Source organism: Fringilla coelebs (genome assembly GCF_963513975.1).
Source record: "Fringilla coelebs genome assembly, chromosome: 20".
Taxonomy (NCBI): Eukaryota; Metazoa; Chordata; class Aves; order Passeriformes; family Fringillidae; genus Fringilla; species Fringilla coelebs.
The window spans coordinates 12,033,206-12,058,537 of record NC_140046.1 but is presented as its reverse complement, the minus strand read 5'-3'; positions in this window follow the sequence as shown (position 1 = coordinate 12,058,537).

The following is a 25,332-nucleotide window of genomic DNA, read 5'->3' as shown; positions in this document are numbered from 1 at the left end:
AGGCGGCGTTACCCTAAACCATTGTACAGGCTTTTTCCCTGGGAAACAAAACTCACAAGCCACTGTTCTGGGTGTCAGTTTTCAGGACCCACTTGGCACTCTCAAACCAGACCAAGTTGGAACTGGTGCCACCTTGCGTCTGGGAGGCATCCTGCGAGAGGCCGAATTCCAGGAGGCACCCGGAAATTTAAGGCCGCAGGCCCCTGAACTGCTGTACAGGTTTTTTCCCTGGGAAACAAAACTCACAAGCCACTGTTCTGGGTGCCAGTTTGCAGGAGCCACCTGGCACTCTCAAACCAGACCAAGTTTACACTGGTGCCACTTTGCGTCTGGGAGGCATCCTGCGAGAGGCCGAATTCCAGGAGGCACCCGGCAATTTAAGGCCGCAGGACCCTGAACCATTGTACAGGCTTTTTCCCTGGGAAAACACACTCACAAGCCACTGTTCTGGGTGTCAGTTTTCAGGACACACTTGGCACTCTTAAAGCAGACCAAGTTGGCACTGGTGCCACCTTGCGTCTGGGAGGCATCCTGCGAGAAACCGAATTCCAGGAGGCACCCGGATATTTAAGGGATCAGAACCCTGAACAATTGTACAGGTTTTCCCTGGGAAACAACACTCACAAGCCACTGTTCTGGGTGTCAGTTTTCAGGACACACTTGGTACTCTAAAACTAGACCAAGTTGGCACTGGTGCCACTTTGCGTCTGGGAGGCATCCTGCAAGAGGCTGAATTCCAGGAGGCACCCGGCAATTTAAGGCCGCAGGACCCTGTACGATTCTACAGGCTTTTTCCCTGGGAAACAAAACTCAGAAGCCACTGTTCTGGGTGTCATTTTGCAGGACACACTTGGCACTCTCGAACCAGACCAAGTTGGAACTGGTGCCACCTAGGGTCTGGGAGGCATCCTGCGAGAGGAGCAATTATAGGAGGCACCCGGCAATTTAAGGCCGCAAGACCCTGAACCATTGTAAAGGCTTTTTGCCTGGGAAACAAAACTCAGAAGCCACTGTTCTGGGTGTCAGTTTTCAGGACACACTTGGCACTCTTAAAGCAGACCAAGTTGGCACTGGTGCCACCTTGCGTCTGGGAGGCATCCTGCGAGAAACCGAATTCCAGGAGGCACCCGGCAATTTAAGGGATCAGAACCCTGAACAATTGTACAGGTTTTCCCTGGGAAACAAAACTCAGAAGCCACTGTCCTGGGTGTCAGTTTGCAGGACCCACTTAGCACTCTCAAACCAGACCAAGTTGGCACTGGTGTCACCTTGCGTCTGGGAGGCATCCTGCGAGAAACCGAATTCCAGGAGGCACCCGGCAATTCAAGGCCTCAGGCCCCTGAACCATTGTACAGGCTTTTTCCCAGGGAAACAAAACTCACAAGCCATTGTTCTGGGTGTCAGTTTTCAGAACTTTATTGGCACTCTCAAACAAGACCAAGTTGGAACTGGTGCAACCTTGCGTCTGGGAGGCATCCTGCGAGAGGCCGAATTCCAGGAGGCACCCGGAAATTTAAGGCCGCAGGCCCCTGAACTGCTGTACAGGTTTTTTCCCTAGGAAACAAAACTCACAAGCCCCTGTTCTGGGTGCCAGTTTGCAGGAGCCACCTGGCACTCTCAAACCAGACCAAGTTGGAACTGGTGCCACTTTGCGTCTGGGAGGCATCCTGCGAGAGGCCGAATTCCAGGAGGCACCCGGCAATTTAAGGCCGCAGGACCCTGAACCATTGTACAGGCTTTTTCCCTGGGAAACAACACTCACAAGCCACTGTTCTGGGTGTCAGTTTTCAGGACCCACTTGGCACTCTCAAACCCGACCAAGTTGGCACTGGTGCCACTTTGCGTCTGGGAGGCATCCTGCGAGAGGCTGAATTCCAGGAGGCACCCGGCAATTTAAGGCCGCAGGACCCTGTACGATTCTACAGGCTTTTTCCCAGGGAAACAAAACTCACAAGCCACTGTTCTGGGTGTCAGTTTGCAGGACACACTTGGCACTCTCGAACCAGACCAAGTTGGCACTGGCGCCACTTTGCGTCTGGGAGGCATCCTGCGAGAGGCCGAATTCCAGGAGGCACCCAGCAATTTAAGGGATCAGAACCCTGAACAATTGTACAGGTTTTCTTTGGGAAACAAAACTCACAAGCCACTGTTCTGGGTGTCAGTTTGCAGGACCCACTTGGCACTCTCAAACCAGACCAAGTTGGCACTGGTGCGACCTAGCGTCTGGGAGGCATCCTGCGAGAGGCTGAATTCCAGGAGGCACCCGGCAATTTAAGTCCGCAAGACCCCTGAACCATTGTACAGGCTTTTTCCCTGGGAAACAAAACTCACAAGCCATTGTTCCGGGTGTCAGTTTTCAGAACTTTATTGGCACTCTCAAACCAGACCAAGTTGGAACTGGTGCCACCTTGCGTCGGGGAGGCATCCTGCGAGAGGAGCAATTATAGGAGGCACCCGGCAATTTAAGGCCGCAAGACCCTGAACCATTGTACAGGCTTTTTCCCTGGGAAACAAAACTCACAAGCCACTGTTCTGGGTGTCAGTTTTCAGTACCCACAGGGCACTCTTAAACCAGACCAAGTTGGAACTGGTGCCCCCTAGCGTCGGGGAGGCATCTTGCGAGAGGCTGAATTCCAGGAGGCACCCGGCAATTTAAGGCCTCAGGCCCCTGAACCATTATAAAGGCGTTTTCCCTGAGAAACAAAACTCACAAGCCACTGTTCTGGGTGTCAGTTTTCAGGACCCACTTGGAACTTTCAAACCAGACCAAGTTGGCACTGGTGCCACCTTGCGTCTGGGAGGCATCCTGCGAGAGACCGAATTCCAGGAGGCACCCGGCAATTCAAGTCCTCAGGCCCCTGAACCATTGTACAGGCTTTTTCCCAGGGAAACAAAACTCACAAGCCATTGCTCTGGGTGTCAGTTTTCAGAACTTTATTGGCACTCTCAAACCAGACCAAGTTGGAACTGGTGCAACCTTGCGTCTGGGAGGCATCCTGCGAGAGGAGCAATTCCAGGAGGCACCCGGCAATTTAAGGCCGCAGGACCCTGAACCATTGTACAGGCTTTTTCCCTGGGAAACAAAACTCAGAAGCCACTGTTCTGGGTGTCAGTTTTCAGGACCCACTTGGCACTCTTCAACCAGACCAAGTTTGAACTGGTTCCACCTTGCGTCTGGGAGGCATCCTGCGAGAGGCCGATTTCCAGGAGGCACCCGGAAATTTAAGGCCTCAGGCCCCTGAACCATTGTACAGGCTTTTTCCCTGGGAAACAAAACTCACAAGCCACTGTTCTGGGTGTCAGTTTGCAGGACACACTTGGCACTCTCGAACCAGACCAAGTTGGCACTGGTGCCACTTTGCGTCTGGGAGGCATCCTGCGAGAGGCCGAATTCCAGGAGGCACCCGGCAAATTAAGGGATCAGAACCCTGAACAATTGTACAGGTTTTCCCTGGGAAACAAAACTCAGAAGCCACTGTTCTGGGTGTCAGTTTTCAGGACCCACTTGGCACTCTCAAACCAGACCAAGTTGGCACTGGTGCCACCTTGCGTCTGGGAGGCATCCTGCGAGAAACCGAATTCCAGGAGGCACCCGGCAATTTAAGCCCTCAGGCCCCTGAACCATTGTACAGGCGTTTTCCCTGGGAAACAAAACTCACAAGCCATTGTTCTGGGTGTAAGTTTTCAGAACTTTATTGGCACTCTCAAACCAGACCAAGTTGGCACTGCTGCGACCTAGCGTCTGGGAGGCATCCTTCGAGAGGAGCAATTCCAGGAGGCACCCGGCAAATTAAGGCCGCAAGACCCTGAACCATTGTACAGGCGTTTTCCCTGGGAAACAAAACTCAGAAGCCACTGTTCTGGGTGTCAGTTTTCAGGACCCACTTGGCACTCCTAAACCAGACCAAGTTGGCACTGGTGCCACCTTGCGTCGGGGAGGCATCTTGCGAGAGGCTGAATTCCAGGAGGCACCCGGCATATTAAGGCCTCAGGCCCCTGAACCATTGTACAGGCTTTTTCCCTGGGAAAACACACTCACAGGCCACTGTTCTGGGTGTCAGTTTTCTGGACACACTTGGCACTCTTAAAGCAGACCAAGTTGGCACTGGTGCCACCTTGCGTCTGGGAGGCATCCTGCGAGAAACCGAATTCCAGGAGGCACCCGGCAATTTAAGGGATCAGAACCCTGAACAATTGTACAGGTTTTCCCTGGGAAACAAAACTCAGAAGCCACTGTCCTGGGTGTCAGTTTGCAGGACCCACTTAGCACTCTCAAACCAGACCAAGTTGGCACTGGTGTCACCTTGCGTCTGGGAGGCATCCTGCGAGAAACCGAATTCCAGGAGGCACCCGGCAATTCAAGGCCTCAGGCCCCTGAACCATTGTACAGGCTTTTTCCCAGGGAAACAAAACTCACAAGCCATTGTTCTGGGTGTCAGTTTTCAGAACTTTATTGGCACTCTCAAACAAGACCAAGTTGGAACTGGTGCAACCTTGCGTCTGGGAGGCATCCTGCGAGAGGAGCAATTCCAGGAGGCAGCCGGCAATTTAAGGCCGCAGGACCCTGAACCATTGTACAGGCTTTTTCCCTGGGAAACAAAACTCAGAAGCCACTGTTCTGGGTGTCAGTTTTCAGGACCCACTTGGCACTCTCAAACCAGACCAAGTTTGAACTGGTTCCACCTAGCGTCGTGGAGGCATCCTGCGAGAGGCCGATTTCCAGGAGGCACCCGGAAATTTAAGGCCTCAGGCCCCTGAACCATTGTACAGGCTTTTTCCCTGGGAAACAAAACTCAGAAGCCACTGTTCTGGGTGTCAGTTTGCAGGACACACTTGGCACTCTCGAACCAGACCAAGTTGGCACTGGTGCCACTTTGCGTCTGGGAGGCATCCTGCGAGAGGCCGAATTCCAGGAGGCACCCGGCAATTTAAGGGATCAGAACCCTGAACAATTGTACAGGTTTTCCCTGGGAAACAAAACTCACAAGCCACTGTTCTGGGTGTCAGTTTGCAGGACCCACTTAGCACTCTCAAACCAGACCAAGTTGGCACTGGTGCCACCTTGCGTCTGGGAGGCATCCTGCGAGAGGCCGATTTCCAGGAGGCACCCGGCAATTTAAGGCCTCAGGCCCCTGAACCATTGTACAGGCTTTTTCCCTGGGAAACAAAACTCACAAGCCACTGTTCTGGGTGTCAGTTTTCAGGACACACTTGGCACTCTTAAACCAGACCAAGTTGGCACTGGTGCCACCTTGAGTCTGGGAGGCATCCTGCGAGAGGCTGAATTCCAGGAGGGACCCGGCTATTTAAGGCGGCGTTACCCTAAACCATTGTACAGGCGTTTTCCCTGGGAAACAAAACTCACAAGCCACTGTTCTGGGTGTCAGTTTTCAGGACCCACTTGGCACTCTCAAACCAGACCAAGTTGGAACTGGTGCCACCTTGCGTCTGGGAGGCATCCTGAGAGAGGCCGAATTCCAGGAGGCACCCGGCAATTTAAGGCCGCAGGCCCCTGAACTGCTGTACAGGTTTTTTCCCTGGGAAACAAAACTCACAAGCCACTGTTCTGGGTGCCAGTTTTCAGGAGCCACCTGGCACTCTCAAACCAGACCAAGTTGGAACTGGTGCCACTTTGCGTCTGGGAGGCATCCTGCGAGAGGCCGAATTCCAGGAGGCACCCGGCAATTTAAGGCCGCAGGACCCTGAACCATTGTACAGGCTTTTTGCCTGGGAAAAAACACTCACAAGCCACTGTTCTGGGTGTCAGTTTTCAGGACACACTTGGTACTCTTAAACCAGACCAAGTTGGCACTGGTGCCACTTTGCGTCTGGGAGGCATCCTGCGAGAGGCTGAATTCCAGGAGGCACCCGGCAATTTAAGTCCGCAGGACCCTGTACGATTCTACAGGCTTTTTCCCTGGGAAACAAAACTCACAAGCCACTGTTTTGGGTGTCAGTTTGCAGGACACACTTGGCACTCTCGAACCAGACCAAGTTGGAACTGGTGCCACCTAGCGTCGGGGAGGCATCTTGCGAGAGGCTGAATTTCAGGAGGCACCCGGCAATTTAAAGCCTCAGGCCCCTGAACCATTGTACAGGCTTTTTCCCTGGGAAAACACACTCACAAGCCACTGTTCTGGGTGTCAGTTTTCAGGACACACTTGGCACTCTTAAAGCAGACCAAGTTGGCTCTGGTGCCACCTTGCGTCTGGGAGCATCCTGCGAGAAACCGAATTCCAGGAGGCACCCGGCAATTTAAGGGATCAGAACCCTGAACAATTGTACAGGTTTTCCCTGGGAAACAACACTCACAAGCCACTGTTCTGGGTGTCAGTTTGCAGGACACACTTGGTACTCTTAAACCAGACCAAGTTGGCACTGGTGCCACTTTGCGTCTGGGAGGCATCCTGCAAGAGGCTGAATTCCAGGAGGCACCCGGCAATTTAAGGCCGCAGGACCCTGTACGATTCTACAGGCTTTTTCCCTGGGAAACAAAACTCAGAAGCCACTGTTCTGGGTGTCATTTTGCAGGACACACTTGGCACTCTCGAACCAGACCAAGTTGGAACTGGTGCCACCTTGCGTCTTGGAGGCATCCTGCGAGAGGAGCAATTCCAGGAGGCACCCGGCAATTTAAGGCCGCAGGACCCTGAACCATTGTACAGGCTTTTTCCCTGGGAAACAAAACTCAGAAGCCACTGTTCTGGGTGTCAGTTTTCAGGACCCACTTGGCACTCTTAAACCAGACCAAGTTTGAACTGGTTCCACCTAGCGTCGGGGAGGCATCCTGCGAGAGGCCGATTTCCAGGAGGCACCCGGAAATTTAAGGCCTCAGGCCCCTGAACCATTGTACAGGCTTTTTCCCTGGGAAACAAAAGTCAGAAGCCACTGTTCTGGGTGTCAGTTTGCAGGACACACTTGGCACTCTCGAACCAGACCAAGTTGGCACTGGTGCCACTTTGCGTCTGGGAGGCATCCTGCGAGAGGCCGAATTCCAGGAGGCACCCGGCAATTTAAGGGATCAGAACCCTGAACAATTGTACAGGTTTTCCCTGGGAAACAAAACTCAGAAGCCACTGTTCTGGGTGTCAGTTTGCAGGACCCACTTAGCACTCTCAAACCAGACCAAGTTGGAACTGGTGCCACCTTGCGTCTGGGAGGCATCCTGCGAGAAACCGAATTCCAGGAGGCACCCGGCAATTTAAGGCCTCAGGCTCCTGAACCATTGTACAGGCGTTTTCCCTGGGAAACAAAACTCACAAGCCATTGTTCTGGGTGTCAGTTTTCAGAACTTTATTGGCACTCCTAAAGCAGACCAAGTTGGCACTGGTGCCACCTTGCGTCTGGGAGGCATCCTGCGAGAGGCCGATTTCCAGGAGGCACCCATCAATTTAAGGCCTCAGGCCCCTGAACCATTGTACAGGCTTTTTCCCTGGGAAACAAAACTCACAAGCCACTGTTCTGGGTGTCAGTTTTCAGGACCCACTTGGCACTCTAAAACCAGACCTAGTTGGCACTGGTGCCACCTTGCGTCTGGGAGGCATCCTGCGAGAGGCTGAATTCCAGGAGGGACCCGGCTATTTAAGGCGGCGTTACCCTAAACCATTGTACAGGCGTTTTCCCTGGGAAACAAAACTCACAAGCCACTGTTCTGGGTGTCAGTTTTCAGGACCCACTTGGCACTCTCAAACCAGACCAAGTTGGAACTGGTGCCACCTTGCGTCTGGGAGGCATCCTGCGAGAGGCCGAATTCCAGGAGGCACACGGAAATTTAAGGCCGCAGGCCCCTGAACTGCTGTACAGGTTTTTTGCCTGGCAAACAAAACTCACAAGCCACTGTTCTGGGTGCCAGTTTGCAGGAGCCACCTGGCACTCTCAAACCAGACCAAGTTTACACTGGTGCCACTTTGCGTCTGGGAGGCATCCTGCGAGAGGCCGAATTCCAGGAGGCACCCGGCAATTTAAGGCCGCAGGACCCTGAACCATTGTACAGGCTTTTTGCCTGGGAAAACACACTCACAAGCCACTGTTCTGGGTGTCAGTTTTCAGGACACACTTGGCACTCTTAAAGCAGACCAAGTTGGAACTGGTGCCACCTTGCGTCTGGGAGGCATCCTGCGAGAAACCGAATTCCAGGAGGCACCCGGCAATTTAAGGCCGCAGGACCCTGTACGATTCTACAGGCTTTTTCCCTGGGAAACAAAACTCAGAAGCCACTGTTCTGGGTGTCATTTTGCAGGACACATTTGGCACTCTCGAACCAGACCAAGTTGGAACTGGTGCCACCTAAGGTCTGGGAGGCATCCTGCGAGAGGAGCAATTATAGGATGCACCCGGCAATTTAAGGCCGCAAGACCCTGAACCATTGTAAAGGCTTTTTGCCTGGGAAACAAAACTCAGAAGCCACTGTTCTGGGTGTCAGTTTGCAGGACACACTTGGCACTCTCAAACCAGACCAAGTTGGAACTGGTGCCACCTTGCGTCGGGGAGGCATCTTGCGAGAGGTGCAATTCCAGGAGGCACCCGGCAATTTAAGGGATCACAACCCTGAACAATTGTACAGGTTTTCCCTGGGAAACAAAACTCAGAAGCCACTGTTCTGGGTGTCAGTTTGCAGGACCCACTTAGCACTCTCAAACCAGACCAAGTTGGAACTGGTGCCACCTTGCGTCTGGGAGGCATCTTGCGAGAGGCCGAATTCCAGGAGGCACCCGGCAATTTAAGGCCGCAGGACCCTGAACCATTGTACAGGCTTTTTCCCTGGGAAACAAAACTCACAAGCCATTGTTCTGGGTGTCAGTTTTCAGAGCTTTATTGGAACTCTCAAACCAGACCAAGTTGGAACTGGTGCCACCTTGCGTCTGGGAGGCATCCTGCGAGAGGAGCAATTCCAGGAGGCACCCGGCAATTTAAGGCCGCAAGACCCTGAACCATTGTACAGGCGTTTTCTCTGGGAAACAAAACTCAGAAGCCACTGTTCTGGGTGTCAGTTTTCAGCACCCACTTGGCACTCTCAAACCAGACCAAGTTGGCACTGGTGCCACCTTGCGTCTTGGAGGCATCCTGCGAGAGGCCGATTTCCAGGAGGCACCCGGCAATTTAAGGCCTCAGGCCCTTGAACCATTGTACAGGCTTTTTCCCTGGGAAACAAAACTCACAAGCCACTGTTCTGGGTGTCAGTTTTCAGGACCCACTTGGCACTCTCAAACCAGACCAAGTCGGCACTGGTGCCACCTTGCGTCTGGGAGGCATCCTGCGAGAGGCCGAATTCCAGGAGGCACCCGGAAATTTAAGGCCTCAGGCCCCTGAACTGCTGTACAGGTTTTTTCCCTGGGAAACAAAACTCACAAGCCCCTGTTCTGGGTGCCAGTTTGCAGGAGCCACCTGGCACTCTCAAACCAGACCAAGTTGGAACTGGTGCCACTTTGCGTCTGGGAGGCATCCTGCGAGAGGCCGAATTCCAGGAGGCACCCGGCAATTTAAGGCCGCAGGACCCTGAACCATTGTACAGGCTTTTTCCCTGGGAAACAACACTCACAAGCCACTGTTCTGGGTGTCAGTTTTCAGGACCCACTTGGCACTCTCAAACCCGACCAAGTTGGCACTGGTGCCACTTTGCGTCTGGGAGGCATCCTGCGAGAGGCTGAATTCCAGGAGGCACCCGGCAATTTAAGGCCGCAGGACCCTGTACGATTCTACAGGCTTTTTCCCAGGGAAACAAAACTCACAAGCCACTGTTCTGGGTGTCAGTTTGCAGGACACACTTGGCACTCTCGAACCAGACCAAGTTGGCACTGGTGCCACTTTGCGTCTGGGAGGCATCCTGCGAGAGGCCGAATTCCAGGAGGCACCCAGCAATTTAAGGGATCAGAACCCTGAACAATTGTACAGGTTTTCCCTGGGAAACAAAACTCACAAGCCACTGTTCTGGGTGTCAGTTTGCAGGACCCACTTAGCACTCTCAAACCAGACCAAGTTGGCACTGGTGCGACCTAGCGTCTGGGAGGCATCCTGCGAGAGGGTGAATTCCAGGAGGCACCCGGCAATTTAAGTCCGCAAGACCCCTGAACCATTGTACAGGCTTTTTCCCTGGGAAACAAAACTCACAAGCCATTGTTCCGGGTGTCAGTTTTCAGAACTTTATTGGCACTCTCAAACCAGACCAAGTTGGAACTGGTGCCACCTTGCGTCGGGGAGGCATCCTGCGAGAGGAGCAATTATAGGAGGCACCCGGCAATTTAAGGCCGCAAGACCCTGAACCATTGTACAGGCTTTTTCCCTGGGAAACAAAACTCACAAGCCACTGTTCTGGGTGTCAGTTTTCAGGACCCACAGGGCACTCTTAAACCAGACCAAGTTGGAACTGGTGCCCCCTAGCGTCGGGGAGGCATCTTGCGAGAGGCTGAATTCCAGGAGGCACCCGGCAATTTAAGGCCTCAGGCCCCTGAACCATTATAAAGGCGTTTTCCCTGAGAAACAAAACTCACAAGCCACTGTTCTGGGTGTCAGTTTTCAGGACCCACTTGGAACTTTCAAACCAGACCAAGTTGGCACTGGTGCCACCTTGCGTCTAGGAGGCATCCTGCGAGAGGCCGATTTCCAGGAGGCACCCGGTATTTTAAGGCCTCAGGCCCCTGAAACATTCTACAGGCTTTTTCCCTGGGAAACAAAACTCAGAAGCCACTGTTCTGGGTGTCAGTTTTCAGGACACACTTGGCACTCTCAAACCAGACCAAGTCGGCCCTGGTGCCACCTTGCGTCTGGGAGGCATCCTGCGAGAGGTGCAATTCCAGGAGGCACCCAGCAATTTAAGGCCGCAGGACCCTGTACGATTCTACAGGCTTTTTCCCTGGGAAACAAAACTCAGAAGCCACTGTTCTGGGTGTCATTTTGCAGGACACACTTGGCACTCTCGAACCAGACCAAGTTGGAACTGGTGCCACCTTGCGTCTAGGAGGCATCCTGCGAGAGGAGCAATTCCAGGAGGCACCCGGCAATTTAAGGCCGCAGGTCCCTGGACCATTGTACAGGCTTTTTCCCTGGGAAACAAAACTCAGAAGCCACTGTTCTGGGTGTCAGTTTTCAGGACCCACTTGGCACTCTCAAACCAGACCAAGTCGGCCCTGGTGCCACCTTGCGTCTGGGAGGCATCCTGCGAGAGGCTGAATTCCAGGAGGCACCCGGCAATTTAAGGGATCGGAACCCTGAACCATTGTACAGGCGTATTCCCTGGGAAACAAAACTCACAAGACACTGTTCTGGGTGTCAGTTTTCAGGACCCACTTGGCAGTCTCAAACCAGACCAAGTTGGAACTGGTGCCACCTTGCGTCTGGGGGGCATCCTGCGAGAAACCGAATTCCAGGAGGCACCCGGCAATTTAAGGGATCAGAACCCTGAACAATTGTACAGGTTTTCCCTGGGAAACAAAACTCAGAAGCCACTGTTCAGGGTGTCAGTTTGCAGGACCCACTTAGCACTCTCAAACCAGACCAAGTTGGAACTGGTGCCACCTTGCGTCTGGGAGGCATCCTGCGAGAAACTGACTTCCCGGAGGCACCCGGCAATTCAAGTCCTCAGGCCCCTGAACCATTGTACAGGCTTTTTCCCAGGGAAACAAAACTCACAAGCCATTGCTCTGGGTGTCAGTTTTCAGAACTTTATTGGCACTCTCAAACCAGACCAAGTTGGAACTGGTGCAACCTTGCGTCTGGGAGGCATCCTGCGAGAGGAGCAATTCCAGGAGGCACCCGGCAATTTAAGGCCGCAGGACCCTGAACCATTGTACAGGCTTTTTCCCTGGGAAACAAAACTCAGAAGCCACTGTTCTGGGTGTCAGTTTTCAGGACCCACTTGGCACTCTTCAACCAGACCAAGTTGGCACTGGTGCCACCTTGCGTCGGGGAGGCATCTTGCGAGAGGCTGAATTCCAGGAGGCACCCGGCATATTAAGGCCTCAGGCCCCTGAACCATTGTACAGGCTTTTTCCCTGGGAAACAAAACTCACAAGCCACTGTTCTGGGTGTCAGTTTTCTGGACACACTTGGCACTCTTAAAGCAGACCAAGTTGGCACTGGTGCCACCTTGCGTCTGGGAGGCATCCTGCGAGAAACCGAATTCCAGGAGGCACCCGGCAATTTAAGGGATCAGAACCCTGAACAATTGTACAGGTTTTCCCTGGGAAACAAAACTCAGAAGCCACTGTCCTGGGTGTCAGTTTGCAGGACCCACTTAGCACTCTCAAACCAGACCAAGTTGGCACTGGTGTCACCTTGCGTCTGGGAGGCATCCTGCGAGAAACCGAATTCCAGGAGGCACCCGGCAATTCAAGGCCTCAGGCCCCTGAACCATTGTACAGGCTTTTTCCCAGGGAAACAAAACTCACAAGCCATTGTTCTGGCGGTCAGTTTTCAGAACTTTATTGGCACTCTCAAACAAGACCAAGTTGGAACTGGTGCAACCTTGCGTCTGGGAGGCATCCTGCGAAAGGAGCAATTCCAGGAGGCAGCCGGCAATTTAAGGCCGCAGGACCCTGAACCATTGTACAGGCTTTTTCCCTGGGAAACAAAACTCAGAAGCCACTGTTCTGGGTGTCAGTTTTCAGGACCCACTTGGCACTCTCAAACCAGACCAAGTTTGAACTGGTTCCACCTAGCGTCGGGGAGGCATCCTGCGAGAGGCCGATTTCCAGGAGGCACCCGGAAATTTAAGGCCTCAGGCCCCTGAACCATTGTACAGGCTTTTTCCCTGGGAAACAAAACTCAGAAGCCACTGTTCTGGGTGTCAGTTTGCAGGACACACTTGGCACTCTCGAACCAGACCAAGTTGGCACTGGTGCCACTTTGCGTCTGGGAGGCATCCTGCGAGAGGCCGAATTCCAGGAGGCACCCGGCAATTTAAGGGATCAGAACCCTGAACAATTGTACAGGTTTTCCCTGGGAAACAAAACTCACAAGCCACTGTTCTGGGTGTCAGTTTGCAGGACCCACTTAGCACTCTCAAACCAGACCAAGTTGGCACTGGTGCCACCTTGCGTCTGGGAGGCATCCTGCGAGAGGCCGATTTCCAGGAGGCACCCGGCAATTTAAGGCCTCAGGCCCCTGAACCATTGTACAGGCTTTTTCCCTGGGAAACAAAACTCACAAGCCACTGTTCTGGGTGTCAGTTTTCAGGACACACTTGGCACTCTTAAACCAGACCAAGTTGGCACTGGTGCCACCTTGCGTCTGGGAGGCATCCTGCGAGAGGCTGAATTCCAGGAGGGACCCGGCTATTTAAGGCGGCGTTACCCTAAACCATTGTACAGGCGTTTTCCCTGGGAAACAAAACTCACAAGCCACTGTTCTGGGTGTCAGTTTTCAGGACCCACTTGGCACTCTCAAACCAGACCAAGTTGGAACTGGTGCCACCTTGCGTCTGGGAGGCATCCTGAGAGAGGCCGAATTCCAGGAGGCACCCGGCAATTTAAGGCCGCAGGCCCCTGAACTGCTGTACAGGTTTTTTCCCTGGGAAACAAAACTCACAAGCCACTGTTCTGGGTGCCAGTTTTCAGGAGCCACCTGGCACTCTCAAACCAGACCAAGTTGGAACTGGTGCCACTTTGCGTCTGGGAGGCATCCTGCGAGAGGCCGAATTCCAGGAGGCACCCGGCAATTTAAGGCCGCAGGACCCTGAACCATTGTACAGGCTTTTTGCCTGGGAAAAAACACTCACAAGCCACTGTTCTGGGTGTCAGTTTTCAGGACACACTTGGTACTCTTAAACCAGACCAAGTTGGCACTGGTGCCACTTTGCGTCTGCGAGGCATCCTGCGAGACGCTGAATTCCAGGAGGCACCCGGCAATTTAAGTCCGCAGGACCCTGTACGATTCTACAGGCTTTTTCCCTGGGAAACAAAACTCACAAGCCACTGTTTTGGGTGTCAGTTTGCAGGACACACTTGGCACTCTCGAACCAGACCAAGTTGGAACTGGTGCCACCTAGCGTCGGGGAGGCATCTTGCGAGAGGCTGAATTTCAGGAGGCACCCGGCAATTTAAAGCCTCAGGCCCCTGAACCATTGTACAGGCTTTTTCCCTGGGAAAACACACTCACAAGCCACTGTTCTGGGTGTCAGTTTTCAGGACACACTTGGCACTCTTAAAGCAGACCAAGTTGGCACTGGTGCCACCTTGCGTCTGGGAGCATCCTGCGAGAAACCGAATTCCAGGAGGCACCCGGCAATTTAAGGGATCAGAACCCTGAACAATTGTACAGGTTTTCCCTGGGAAACAACACTCACAAGCCACTGTTCTGGGTGTCAGTTTGAAGGACACACTTGGTACTCTTAAACCAGACCAAGTTGGCACTGGTGCCACTTTGCGTCTGGGAGGCATCCTGCAAGAGGCTGAATTCCAGGAGGCACCCGGCAATTTAAGGCCGCAGGACCCTGTACGATTCTACAGGCTTTTTCCCTGGGAAACAAAACTCAGAAGCCACTGTTCTGGGTGTCATTTTGCAGGACACACTTGGCACTCTCGAACCAGACCAAGTTGGAACTGGTGCCACCTTGCGTCTTGGAGGCATCCTGCGAGAGGAGCAATTCCAGGAGGCACCCGGCAATTTAAGGCCGCAGGACCCTGAACCATTGTACAGGCTTTTTCCCTGGGAAACAAAACTCAGAAGCCACTGTTCTGGGTGTCAGTTTTCAGGACCCACTTGGCACTCTTAAACCAGACCAAGTTTGAACTGGTTCCACCTAGCGTCGGGGAGGCATCCTGCGAGAGGCCGATTTCCAGGAGGCACCCGGAAATTTAAGGCCTCAGGACCCTGAACCATTGTACAGGCTTTTTCCCTGGGAAACAAAACTCAGAAGCCACTGTTCTGGGTGTCAGTTTGCAGGACACACTTGGCACTCTCGAACCAGACCAAGTTGGCACTGGTGCCACTTTGCGTCTGGGAGGCATCCTGCGAGAGGCCGAATTCCAGGAGGCACCCGGCAATTTAAGGGATCAGAACCCTGAACAATTGTACAGGTTTTCCCTGGGAAACAAAACTCAGAAGCCACTGTTCTGGGTGTCAGTTTGCAGGACCCACTTAGCACTCTCAAACCAGACCAAGTTTGCACTGGTGCCACCTTGCGTCTGGGAGGCATCCTGCGAGAAACCGAATTCCAGGAGGCACCCGGCAATTTAAGGCCTCAGGCTCCTGAACCATTGTACAGGCGTTTTCCCTGGGAAACAAAACTCACAAGCCATTGTTCTGGGTGTCAGTTTTCAGAACTTTATTGGCACTCCTAAAGCAGACCAAGTTGGCACTGGTGCCACCTTGCGTCTGGGAGGCATCCTGCGAGAGGCCGATTTCCAGGAGGCACCCATCAATTTAAGGCCTCAGGCCCCTGAACCATTGTACAGGCTTTTTCCCTGGGAAACAAAACTCACAAGCCACTGTTCTGGGTGTCAGTTTTCAGGACCCACTTGGCACTCTAAAACCAGACCTAGTTGGCACTGGTGCCACCTTGCGTCTGGGAGGCATCCTGCGAGAGGCTGAATTCCAGGAGGGACCCGGCTATTTAAGGCGGCGTTACCCTAAACCATTGTACAGGCGTTTTCCCTGGGAAACAAAACTCACAAGCCACTGTTCTGGGTGTCAGTTTTCAGGACCCACTTGGCACTCTCAAACCAGACCAAGTTGGAACTGGTGCCACCTTGCGTCTGGGAGGCATCCTGCGAGAGGCCGAATTCCAGGAGGCACACGGAAATTTAAGGCCGCAGGCCCCTGAACTGCTGTACAGGTTTTTTGCCTGGCAAACAAAACTCACAAGCCACTGTTCTGGGTGCCAGTTTGCAGGAGCCACCTGGCACTCTCAAACCAGACCAAGTTTACACTGGTGCCACTTTGCGTCTGGGAGGCATCCTGCGAGAGGCCGAATTCCAGGAGGCACCCGGCAATTTAAGGCCGCAGGACCCTGAACCATTGTACAGGCTTTTTCCCTGGGAAAACACACTCACAAGCCACTGTTCTGGGTGTCAGTTTTCAGGACACACTTGGCACTCTTAAAGCAGACCAAGTTGGCACTGGTGCCACCTTGCGTCTGGGAGGCATCCTGCGAGAAACCGAATTCCAGGAGGCACCCGGATATTTAAGGGATCAGAACCCTGAACAATTGTACAGGTTTTCCCTGGGAAACAACACTCACAAGCCACTGTTCTGGGTGTCAGTTTTCAGGACACACTTGGTACTCTAAAACTAGACCAAGTTGGCACTGGTGCCACTTTGCGTCTGGGAGGCATCCTGCAAGAGGCTGAATTCCAGGAGGCACCCGGCAATTTAAGGCCGCAGGACCCTGTACGATTCTACAGGCTTTTTCCCTGGGAAACAAAACTCAGAAGCCACTGTTCTGGGTGTCATTTTGCAGGACACACTTGGCACTCTCGAACCAGACCAAGTTGGAACTGGTGCCACCTAAGGTCTGGGAGGCATCCTGCGAGAGGAGCAATTATAGGAGGCACCCGGCAATTTAAGGCCGCAAGACCCTGAACCATTGTAAAGGCTTTTTCCCTGGGAAACAAAACTCAGAAGCCACTGTTCTGGGTGTCAGTTTTCAGGACCCACTTGGCACTCTTAAACCAGACCAAGTTTGAACTGGTTCCACCTAGCGTCGGGGAGGCATCCTGCGAGAGGCCGATTTCCAGGAGGCACCCGGAAATTTAAGGCCTCAGGACCCTGAACCATTGTACAGGCTTTTTCCCTGGGAAACAAAACTCAGAAGCCACTGTTCTGGGTGTCAGTTTGCAGGACACACTTGGCACTCTCGAACCAGACCAAGTTGGCACTGGTGCCACTTTGCGTCTGGGAGGCATCCTGCGAGAGGCCGAATTCCAGGAGGCACCCGGCAATTTAAGGGATCAGAACCCTGAACAATTGTACAGGTTTTCCCTGGGAAACAAAACTCAGAAGCCACTGTTCTGGGTGTCAGTTTGCAGGACCCACTTAGCACTCTCAAACCAGACCAAGTTTGCACTGGTGCCACCTTGCGTCTGGGAGGCATCCTGCGAGAAACCGAATTCCAGGAGGCACCCGGCAATTTAAGGCCTCAGGCTCCTGAACCATTGTACAGGCGTTTTCCCTGGGAAAAAAAACTCACAAGCCATTGTTCTGGGTGTCAGTTTTCAGAACTTTATTGGCACTCCTAAAGCAGACCAAGTTGGCACTGGTGCCACCTTGCGTCTGGGAGGCATCCTGCGAGAGGCCGATTTCCAGGAGGCACCCATCAATTTAAGGCCTCAGGCCCCTGAACCATTGTACAGGCTTTTTCCCTGGGAAACAAAACTCACAAGCCACTGTTCTGGGTGTCAGTTTTCAGGACCCACTTGGCACTCTAAAACCAGACCTAGTTGGCACTGGTGCCACCTTGCGTCTGGGAGGCATCCTGCGAGAGGCTGAATTCCAGGAGGGACCCGGCTATTTAAGGCGGCGTTACCCTAAACCATTGTACAGGCGTTTTCCCTGGGAAACAAAACTCACAAGCCACTGTTCTGGGTGTCAGTTTTCAGGACCCACTTGGCACTCTCAAACCAGACCAAGTTGGAACTGGTGCCACCTTGCGTCTGGGAGGCATCCTGCGAGAGGCCGAATTCCAGGAGGCACCCGGAAATTTAAGGCCGCAGGCCCCTGAACTGCTGTACAGGTTTTTTGCCTGGCAAACAAAACTCACAAGCCACTGTTCTGGGTGCCAGTTTGCAGGAGCCACCTGGCACTCTCAAACCAGACCAAGTTTACACTGGTGCCACTTTGCGTCTGGGAGGCATCCTGCGAGAGGCCGAATTCCAGGAGGCACCCGGCAATTTAAGGCCGCAGGACCCTGAACCATTGTACAGGCTTTTTCCCTGGGAAAACACACTCACAAGCCACTGTTCTGGGTGTCAGTTTTCAGGACACACTTGGCACTCTTAAAGCAGACCAAGTTGGCACTGGTGCCACCTTGCGTCTGGGAGGCATCCTGCGAGAAACCGAATTCCAGGAGGCACCCGGATATTTAAGGGATCAGAACCCTGAACAATTGTACAGGTTTTCCCTGGGAAACAACACTCACAAGCCACTGTTCTGGGTGTCAGTTTTCAGGACACACTTGGTACTCTAAAACTAGACCAAGTTGGCACTGGTGCCACTTTGCGTCTGGGAGGCATCCTGCAAGAGGCTGAATTCCAGGAGGCACCCGGCAATTTAAGGCCGCAGGACCCTGTACGATTCTACAGGCTTTTTCCCTGGGAAACAAAACTCAGAAGCCACTGTTCTGGGTGTCATTTTGCAGGACACACTTGGCACTCTCGAACCAGACCAAGTTGGAACTGGTGCCACCTAAGGTCTGGGAGGCATCCTGCGAGAGGAGCAATTATAGGAGGCACCCGGCAATTTAAGGCCGCAAGACCCTGAACCATTGTAAAGGCTTTTTGCCTGGGAAACAAAACTCAGAAGCCACTGTTCTGGGTGTCAGTTTGCAGGACACACTTGGCACTCTCAAACCAGACCAAGTTGGAACTGGTGCCACCTTGCGTCGGGGAGGCATCTTGCGAGAGGTGCAATTCCAGGAGGCACCCGGCAATTTAAGGGATCACAACCCTGAACCATTGTACAGGTTTTCCCTGGGAAACAAAACTCAGAAGCCACTGTTCTGGGTGTCAGTTTGCAGGACCCACTTAGCACTCTCAAACCAGACCAAGTTGGAACTGGTGCCACCTTGCGTCTGGGAGGCATCTTGCGAGAGGCCGAATTCCAGGAGGCACCCGGCAATTTAAGGCCGCAGGACCCTGAACCATTGTACAGGCTTTTTCCCTGGGAAACAAAACTCACAAGCCATTGTTCTGGGTGTCAGTTTTCAGAGCTTTATTGGAACTCTCAAACCAGACCAAGTTGGAACTGGTGCCACCTTGCGTCTGGGAGGCATCCTGCGAGAGGAGCAATTCCAGGAGGCACCCGGCAATTTAAGGCCGCAAGACCCTGAACCATTGTACAGGCGTTTTCTCTGGGAAACAAAACTCAGAAGCCACTGTTCTGGGTGTCAGTTTTCAGCACCCACTTGGCACTCTCAAACCAGACCAAGTTGGCACTGGTGCCACCTTGCGTCTTGGAGGCATCCTGCGAGAGGCCGATTTCCAGGAGGCACCCGGCAATTTAAGGCCTCAGGCCCTTGAACCATTGTACAGGCTTTTTCCCTGGGAAACAAAACTCACAAGCCACTGTTCTGGGTGTCAGTTTTCAGGACCCACTTGGCACTCTCAAACCAGACCAAGTCGGCACTGGTGCCACCTTGCGTCGGGGAGGCATCCTGCGAGAGGCCGAATTCCAGGAGGCACCCGGAAATTTAAGGCCGCAGGCCCCTGAACTGCTGTACAGGTTTTTTCCCTGGGAAACAAAACTCACAAGCCCCTGTTCTGGGCGCCAGTTTGCAGGAGCCACCTGGCACTCTCAAACCAGACCAAGTTGGAACTGGTGCCACTTTGCGTCTGGGAGGCATCCTGCGAGAGGCCGAATTCCAGGAGGCACCCGGCAATTTAAGGCCGCAGGACCCTGAACCATTGTACAGGCTTTTTCCCTGGGAAACAACACTCACAAGCCACTGTTCTGGGTGTCAGTTTTCAGGACCCACTTGGCACTCTCAAACCCGACCAAGTTGGCACTGGTGCCACTTTGCATCTGGGAGGCATCCTGCGAGACGCTGAATTCCAGGAGGCACCCGGCAATTTAAGGCCGCAGGACCCTGTACGATTCTACAGGCTTTTTCCCAGGGAAACAAAACTCACAAGCCACTGTTCTGGGTGTCAGTTTGCAGGACACACTTGGCACTCTCGAACCAGACCAAGTTGGCACTGGTGCCACTTTGCGTCTGGGAGGCATCCTGCGAGAGGCCGAATTCCAGGAGGCACCCAGCAATTTAAGGGATCAGAACCCTGAACAATTGTACAGGTTTTCCCTGGGAAACAAAACTCACAAGCCACTGTTCTGGGTGTCAGTTTGCAGGACCCACTTAGCACTCTCAAACCAGACCAAGTTGGCACTGGTGCGACCTAGCGTCTGGGAGGCATCCTGCGAGAGGCTGAATTCCAGCAGGCACCCGGCAATTTAAGTCCGCAAGACCCCTGAACCATTGTACAGGCTTTTTCCCTGGGAAACAAAACTCACAAGCCATTGTTCCGGGTGTCAGTTTTCAGAACTTTATTGGCACTCTCAAACCAGACCAAGTTGGAACTGGTGCCACCTTGCGTCGGGGAGGCATCCTGCGAGAGGAGCATTTATAGGAGGCACCCGGCAATTTAAGGCCGCAAGACCCTGAACCATTGTACAGGCTTTTTCCCTGGGAAACAAAACTCACAAGCCACTGTTCTGGGTGTCAGTTTTCAGGACCCACAGGGCACTCTTAAACCAGACTAAGTTGGAACTGGTGCCCCCTAGCGTCGGGGAGGCATCTTGCGAGAGGCTGAATTCCAGGAGGCACCCGGCAATTTAAGGCCTCAGGCCCCTGAACCATTATAAAGGCGTTTTCCCTGAGAAACAAAACTCACAAGCCACTGTTCTGGGTGTCAGTTTTCAGGACCCACTTGGAACTTTCAAACCAGACCAAGTTGGCACTGGTGCCACCTTGCGTCTAGGAGGCATCCTGCGAGAGGCCGATTTCCAGGAGGCACCCGGTATTTTAAGGCCTCAGGCCCCTGAAACATTCTACAGGCTTTTTCCCTGGGAAACAAAACTCAGAAGCCACTGTTCTGGGTGTCAGTTTTCAGGACCCACTTGGCACTCTCAAACCAGACCAAGTTGGAACTGGTGCCACCTTGCGTCTGGGAGGCATCCTGCGAGAGGCCGAATTCCAGGAGGCACCCAGCAATTTAAGGCCGCAGGACCCTGTACGATTCTACAGGCTTTTTCCCTGGGAAACAAAACTCAGAAGCCACTGTTCTGGGTGTCATTTTTCAGGACACACTTGGCACTCTCGAACCAGACCAAGTTGGAACTGGTGCCACCTTGCGTCTAGGAGGCATCCTGCGAGAGGAGCAATTCCAGGAGGCACCCGGATATTTAAGGCCGCAGGACCCTGGACCATTGTACAGGCTTTTTCCCTGGGAAACAAAACTCAGAAGCCACTGTTCTGGGTGTCAGTTTTCAGGACCCACTTGGCACTCTTAAACCAGACCAAGTTTGAACTGTTTCCACCTAGCGTCGGGGAGGCATCCTGCGAGAGGCCGATTTCCAGGAGGCACCCGGAAATTTAGGGCCTCAGGCCCCTGAACCATCGTACAGGCTTTTTCCCTGGGAAACAAAATTCACAAGCCACTGTTCTGGGTGTCAGTTTGCAGGACACACTTGGCACTCTCGAACCAGACCAAGTTGGCACTGGTGCCACTTTGCGTCTGGGAGGCATCCTGCGAGAGGCCGAATTCCAGGACGCACCCGGCAATTAAAGGGATCAGAACCCTGAACAATTGTACAGGTTTTCCCTGGGAAACAAAACTCAGAAGCCACTGTTCTGGGTGTCAGTTTGCAGGACCCACTTAGCACTCTCAAACCAGACCAAGTTGGCACTGGTGCCACCTTGTGTCTGGGAGGCATCCTGCGAGAAACCGAATTCCAGGAGGCACCCGGCAATTTAAGCCCTCAGGCCCCTGAACCATTGTACAGGCTTTTTCCCTGGGAAACAAAACTCACAAGCCATTGTTCTGGATGTCAGTTTTCAGAACTTTATTGGCACTCTCAAACCAGACCAAGTTGGCACTGGTGCGACCTAGCGTCTGGGAGGCCTCCTTCGAGAGGAGCAATTCCAGGAGGCACCCGGCAATTTAAGGCCGCAAGACCCTGAACCATTGTACAGGCGTTTTCCCTGGGAAACAAAACTCGGAAGCCACTGTTCTGGGTGTCAGTTTTCAGGACCCACTTGGCACTCCTAAACCAGACCAAGTTGGCACTGGTGCCACCTTGCGTCGGGGAGGCATCTTGCGAGAGGCTGAATTCCAGGAGGCACCCGGCATATTAAGGCCTCAGGCCCCTGAACCATTGTACAGGCTTTTTCCCTGGGAAAACACACTCACAAGCCACTGTTCTGGGTGTCAGTTTTCTGGACACACTTGGCACTCTTAAAGCAGACCAAGTTGGCACTGGTGCCACCTTGCGTCTGGGAGGCATCCTGCGAGCAACCGAATTCCAGGAGGCACCCGGCAATTTAAGGGATCAGAAACCTGAACAATTGTACAGGTTTTCCCTGGGAAACAAAACTCAGAAGCCTCTGTTCTGGGTGTCTGTTTGTAGGACCCACTTGGCACTCTCAAACAAGACCAAGTTGGAACTGGTGCCACCTTGCGTCTGGGAGGCATCCTGCGAGAAACCGAATTCTAGGAGGCACCCGGCAATTCAAGGCCTCAGGCCCCTGAACCATTGTACAGGCTTTTTCCCAGGGAAACAAAAGTCACAAGCCATTGTTCTGGGTGTCAGTTTTCAGAACTTTATTGGCACTCTCAAACAAGACCAAGTTGGAACTGGTGCAACCTTGCGTCTGGGAGGCATCCTGCGAGAGGAGCAATTCCAGGAGGCACCCGGCAATTTAAGGCCGCAGGACCCTGAACCATTGTACAGGCTTTTTCCCTGGGAAACAAAACTCAGAAGCCACTGTTCTGGGTGTCAGTTTTCAGGACCCACTTGGCACTCTTAAACCAGACCAAGTTTGAACTGGTTCCACCTAGCGTCGGGGAGGCATCCTGCGAGAGGCCGATTTCCAGGAGGCACCCGGAAATTTAAGGCCTCAGGCCCCTGAACCATTGTACAGGCTTTTTCCCTGGGAAACAAAACTCAGAAGCCACTGTTCTGGGTGTCAGTTTGCAGGACACACTTGGCACTCTCGAACAAGACCAAGTTGGCACTGGTGCCACTTTGCGTCTGGGAGGCATCCTGCGAGAGGCCGAATTCCAGGAGGCACCCGGCAATTTAAGGGATCAGAACCCTGAACAATTGTACAGGTTTTCCCTGGGAAACAAAACTCAGAAGCCACTGTTCTGGGTGTCAGTTTGCAGGACCCACTTAGCACTCTCAAACCAGACCAAGTTGGCACTGGTGCCACCTTGCGTCTGGGAGGCATCCTGCGAGAAACCGAATTCCAGGAGGCACCCGGCAATTTAAGGCCCCAGGCTCCTGAACCATTGTACAGGCGTTTTCCCTGGGAAACAAAACTCACAAGCCATTGTTCTGGGTGTCAGTTTTCAGAACTTTATTGGCACTCCTAAAGCAGACCAAGTTGGCACTGGTGCCACCTTGCGTCTGGGAGGCATCCTGCGAGAGGCCGATTTCCAGGAGGCACCCATCAATTTAAGGCCTCAGGCCCCTGAACCATTGTACAGGCTTTTTCCCTGGGAAACAAAACTCACAAGCCACTTTTCTGGGTGTCAGTTTTCAGGACCCACTTGGCACTCTAAAACCAGACCTAGTTGGCACTGGTGCCACCTTGCGTCTGGGAGGCATCCTGCGAGAGGCTGAATTCCAGGAGGGACCCGGCTTTTTAAGGCGGCGTTACCCTAAACCATTGTACAGGCGTTTTCCCTGGGAAACAAAACTCACAAGCCACTGTTCTGGGTGTCAGTTTTCAGGACCCACTTGGCACTCTCAAACCAGACCAAGTTGGAACTGGTGCCACTTTGCGTCTGGGAGGCATCCTGCGAGAGGCCGAATTCCAGGAGGCACCCGGAAATTTAAGGCCGCAGGCCCCTGAACTGCTGTACAGGTTTTTTCCCTGGGAAACAAAACTCACAAGCCACTGTTCTGGGTGCCATTTTGCAGGAGCCACCTGGCACTCTCAAACCAGACCAAGTTTACACTGGTGCCACCTTGCGTCTGGGAGGCATCCTGCGAGAGGCCGAATTCCAGGAGGCACCCGGCAATTTAAGGCCGCAGGACCCTGAACCATTGTACAGGCTTTTTCCCTGGGAAAACACACTCACAAGCCACTGTTCTGGGTGTCAGTTTTCAGGACACACTTGGCACTCTTAAAGCAGACCAAGTTGGCACTGGTGCCACCTTGCGTCTGGGAGGCATCCTGCGAGAAACCGAATTCCAGGAGGCACCCGGATATTTAAGGGATCAGAACCCTGAACAATTGTACAGGTTTTCCCTGGGAAACAACACTCACAAGCCACTGTTCTGGGTGTCAGTTTTCAGGACACACTTGGTACTCTTAAACTAGACCAAGTTGGCACTGGTGCCACTTTGCGTCTGGGAGGCATCCTGCAAGAGGCTGAATTCCAGGAGGCACCCGGCAATTTATGGCCGCAGGACCCTGTACGATTCTACAGGCTTTTATCCTGGGAAACAAAACTCAGAAGCCACTGTTCTGGGTGTCATTTTGCAGGACACACTTGGCACTCTCGAACCAGACCAAGTTGGAACTGGTGCCACCTAAGGTCTGGGAGGCATCCTGCGAGAGGAGCAATTATAGGAGGCACCCGGCAATTTAAGGCCGCAAGACCCTGAACCATTGTAAAGGCTTTTTGCCTGGGAAACAAAACTCAGAAGCCACTGTTCTGGGTGTCAGTTTTCAGGACACACTTGGCACTCTGAAACCAGACCAAGTTGGAACTGGTGCCACCTTGCGTCGGGGAGGCATCTTGCGAGAGGTGCAATTCCAGGAGGCACCCGGCAATTTAAGGGATCACAACCCTTAACAATTGTACAGGTTTTCCCTGGGAAACAAAACTCAGAAGCCACTGTTCTGGGTGTCAGTTTGCAGGACCCACTTAGCACTCTCAAACCAGACCAAGTTGGAACTGGTGCCACCTTGCGTCTGGGAGGCATCCTGCGAGAGGAGCAATTCCAGGAGGCACCCGGCAATTTAAGGCCGCAGGACCCTGAACCATTGTACAGGCTTTTTCCCTGGGAAACAAAACTCACAAGCCATTGTTCTGGGTGTCAGTTTTCAGAGCTTTATTGGAACTCTCAAACCAGACCAAGTTGGAACTGGTGCCACCTTGCGTCTGGGAGGCATCCTGCGAGAGGAGCAATTCCAGGAGGCACCCGGCAATTTAAGGCCGCAAGACCCTGAACCATTGTACAGGCGTTTTCTCTGGGAAACAAAACTCAGAAGCCACTGTTCTGGGTGTCAGTTTTCAGCACCCACTTGGCACTCTCAAACCAGACCAAGTTGGCACTGGTGCCACCTTGCGTCTTGGAGGCATCCTGCGAGAGGCCGATTTCCAGGAGGCACCCGGCAATTTAAGGCCTCAGGCCCTTGAACCATTGTACAGGCTTTTTCCCTGGGAAACAAAACTCACAAGCCACTGTTCTGGGTGTCAGTTTTCAGGACCCACTTGGCACTCTAAAACCATA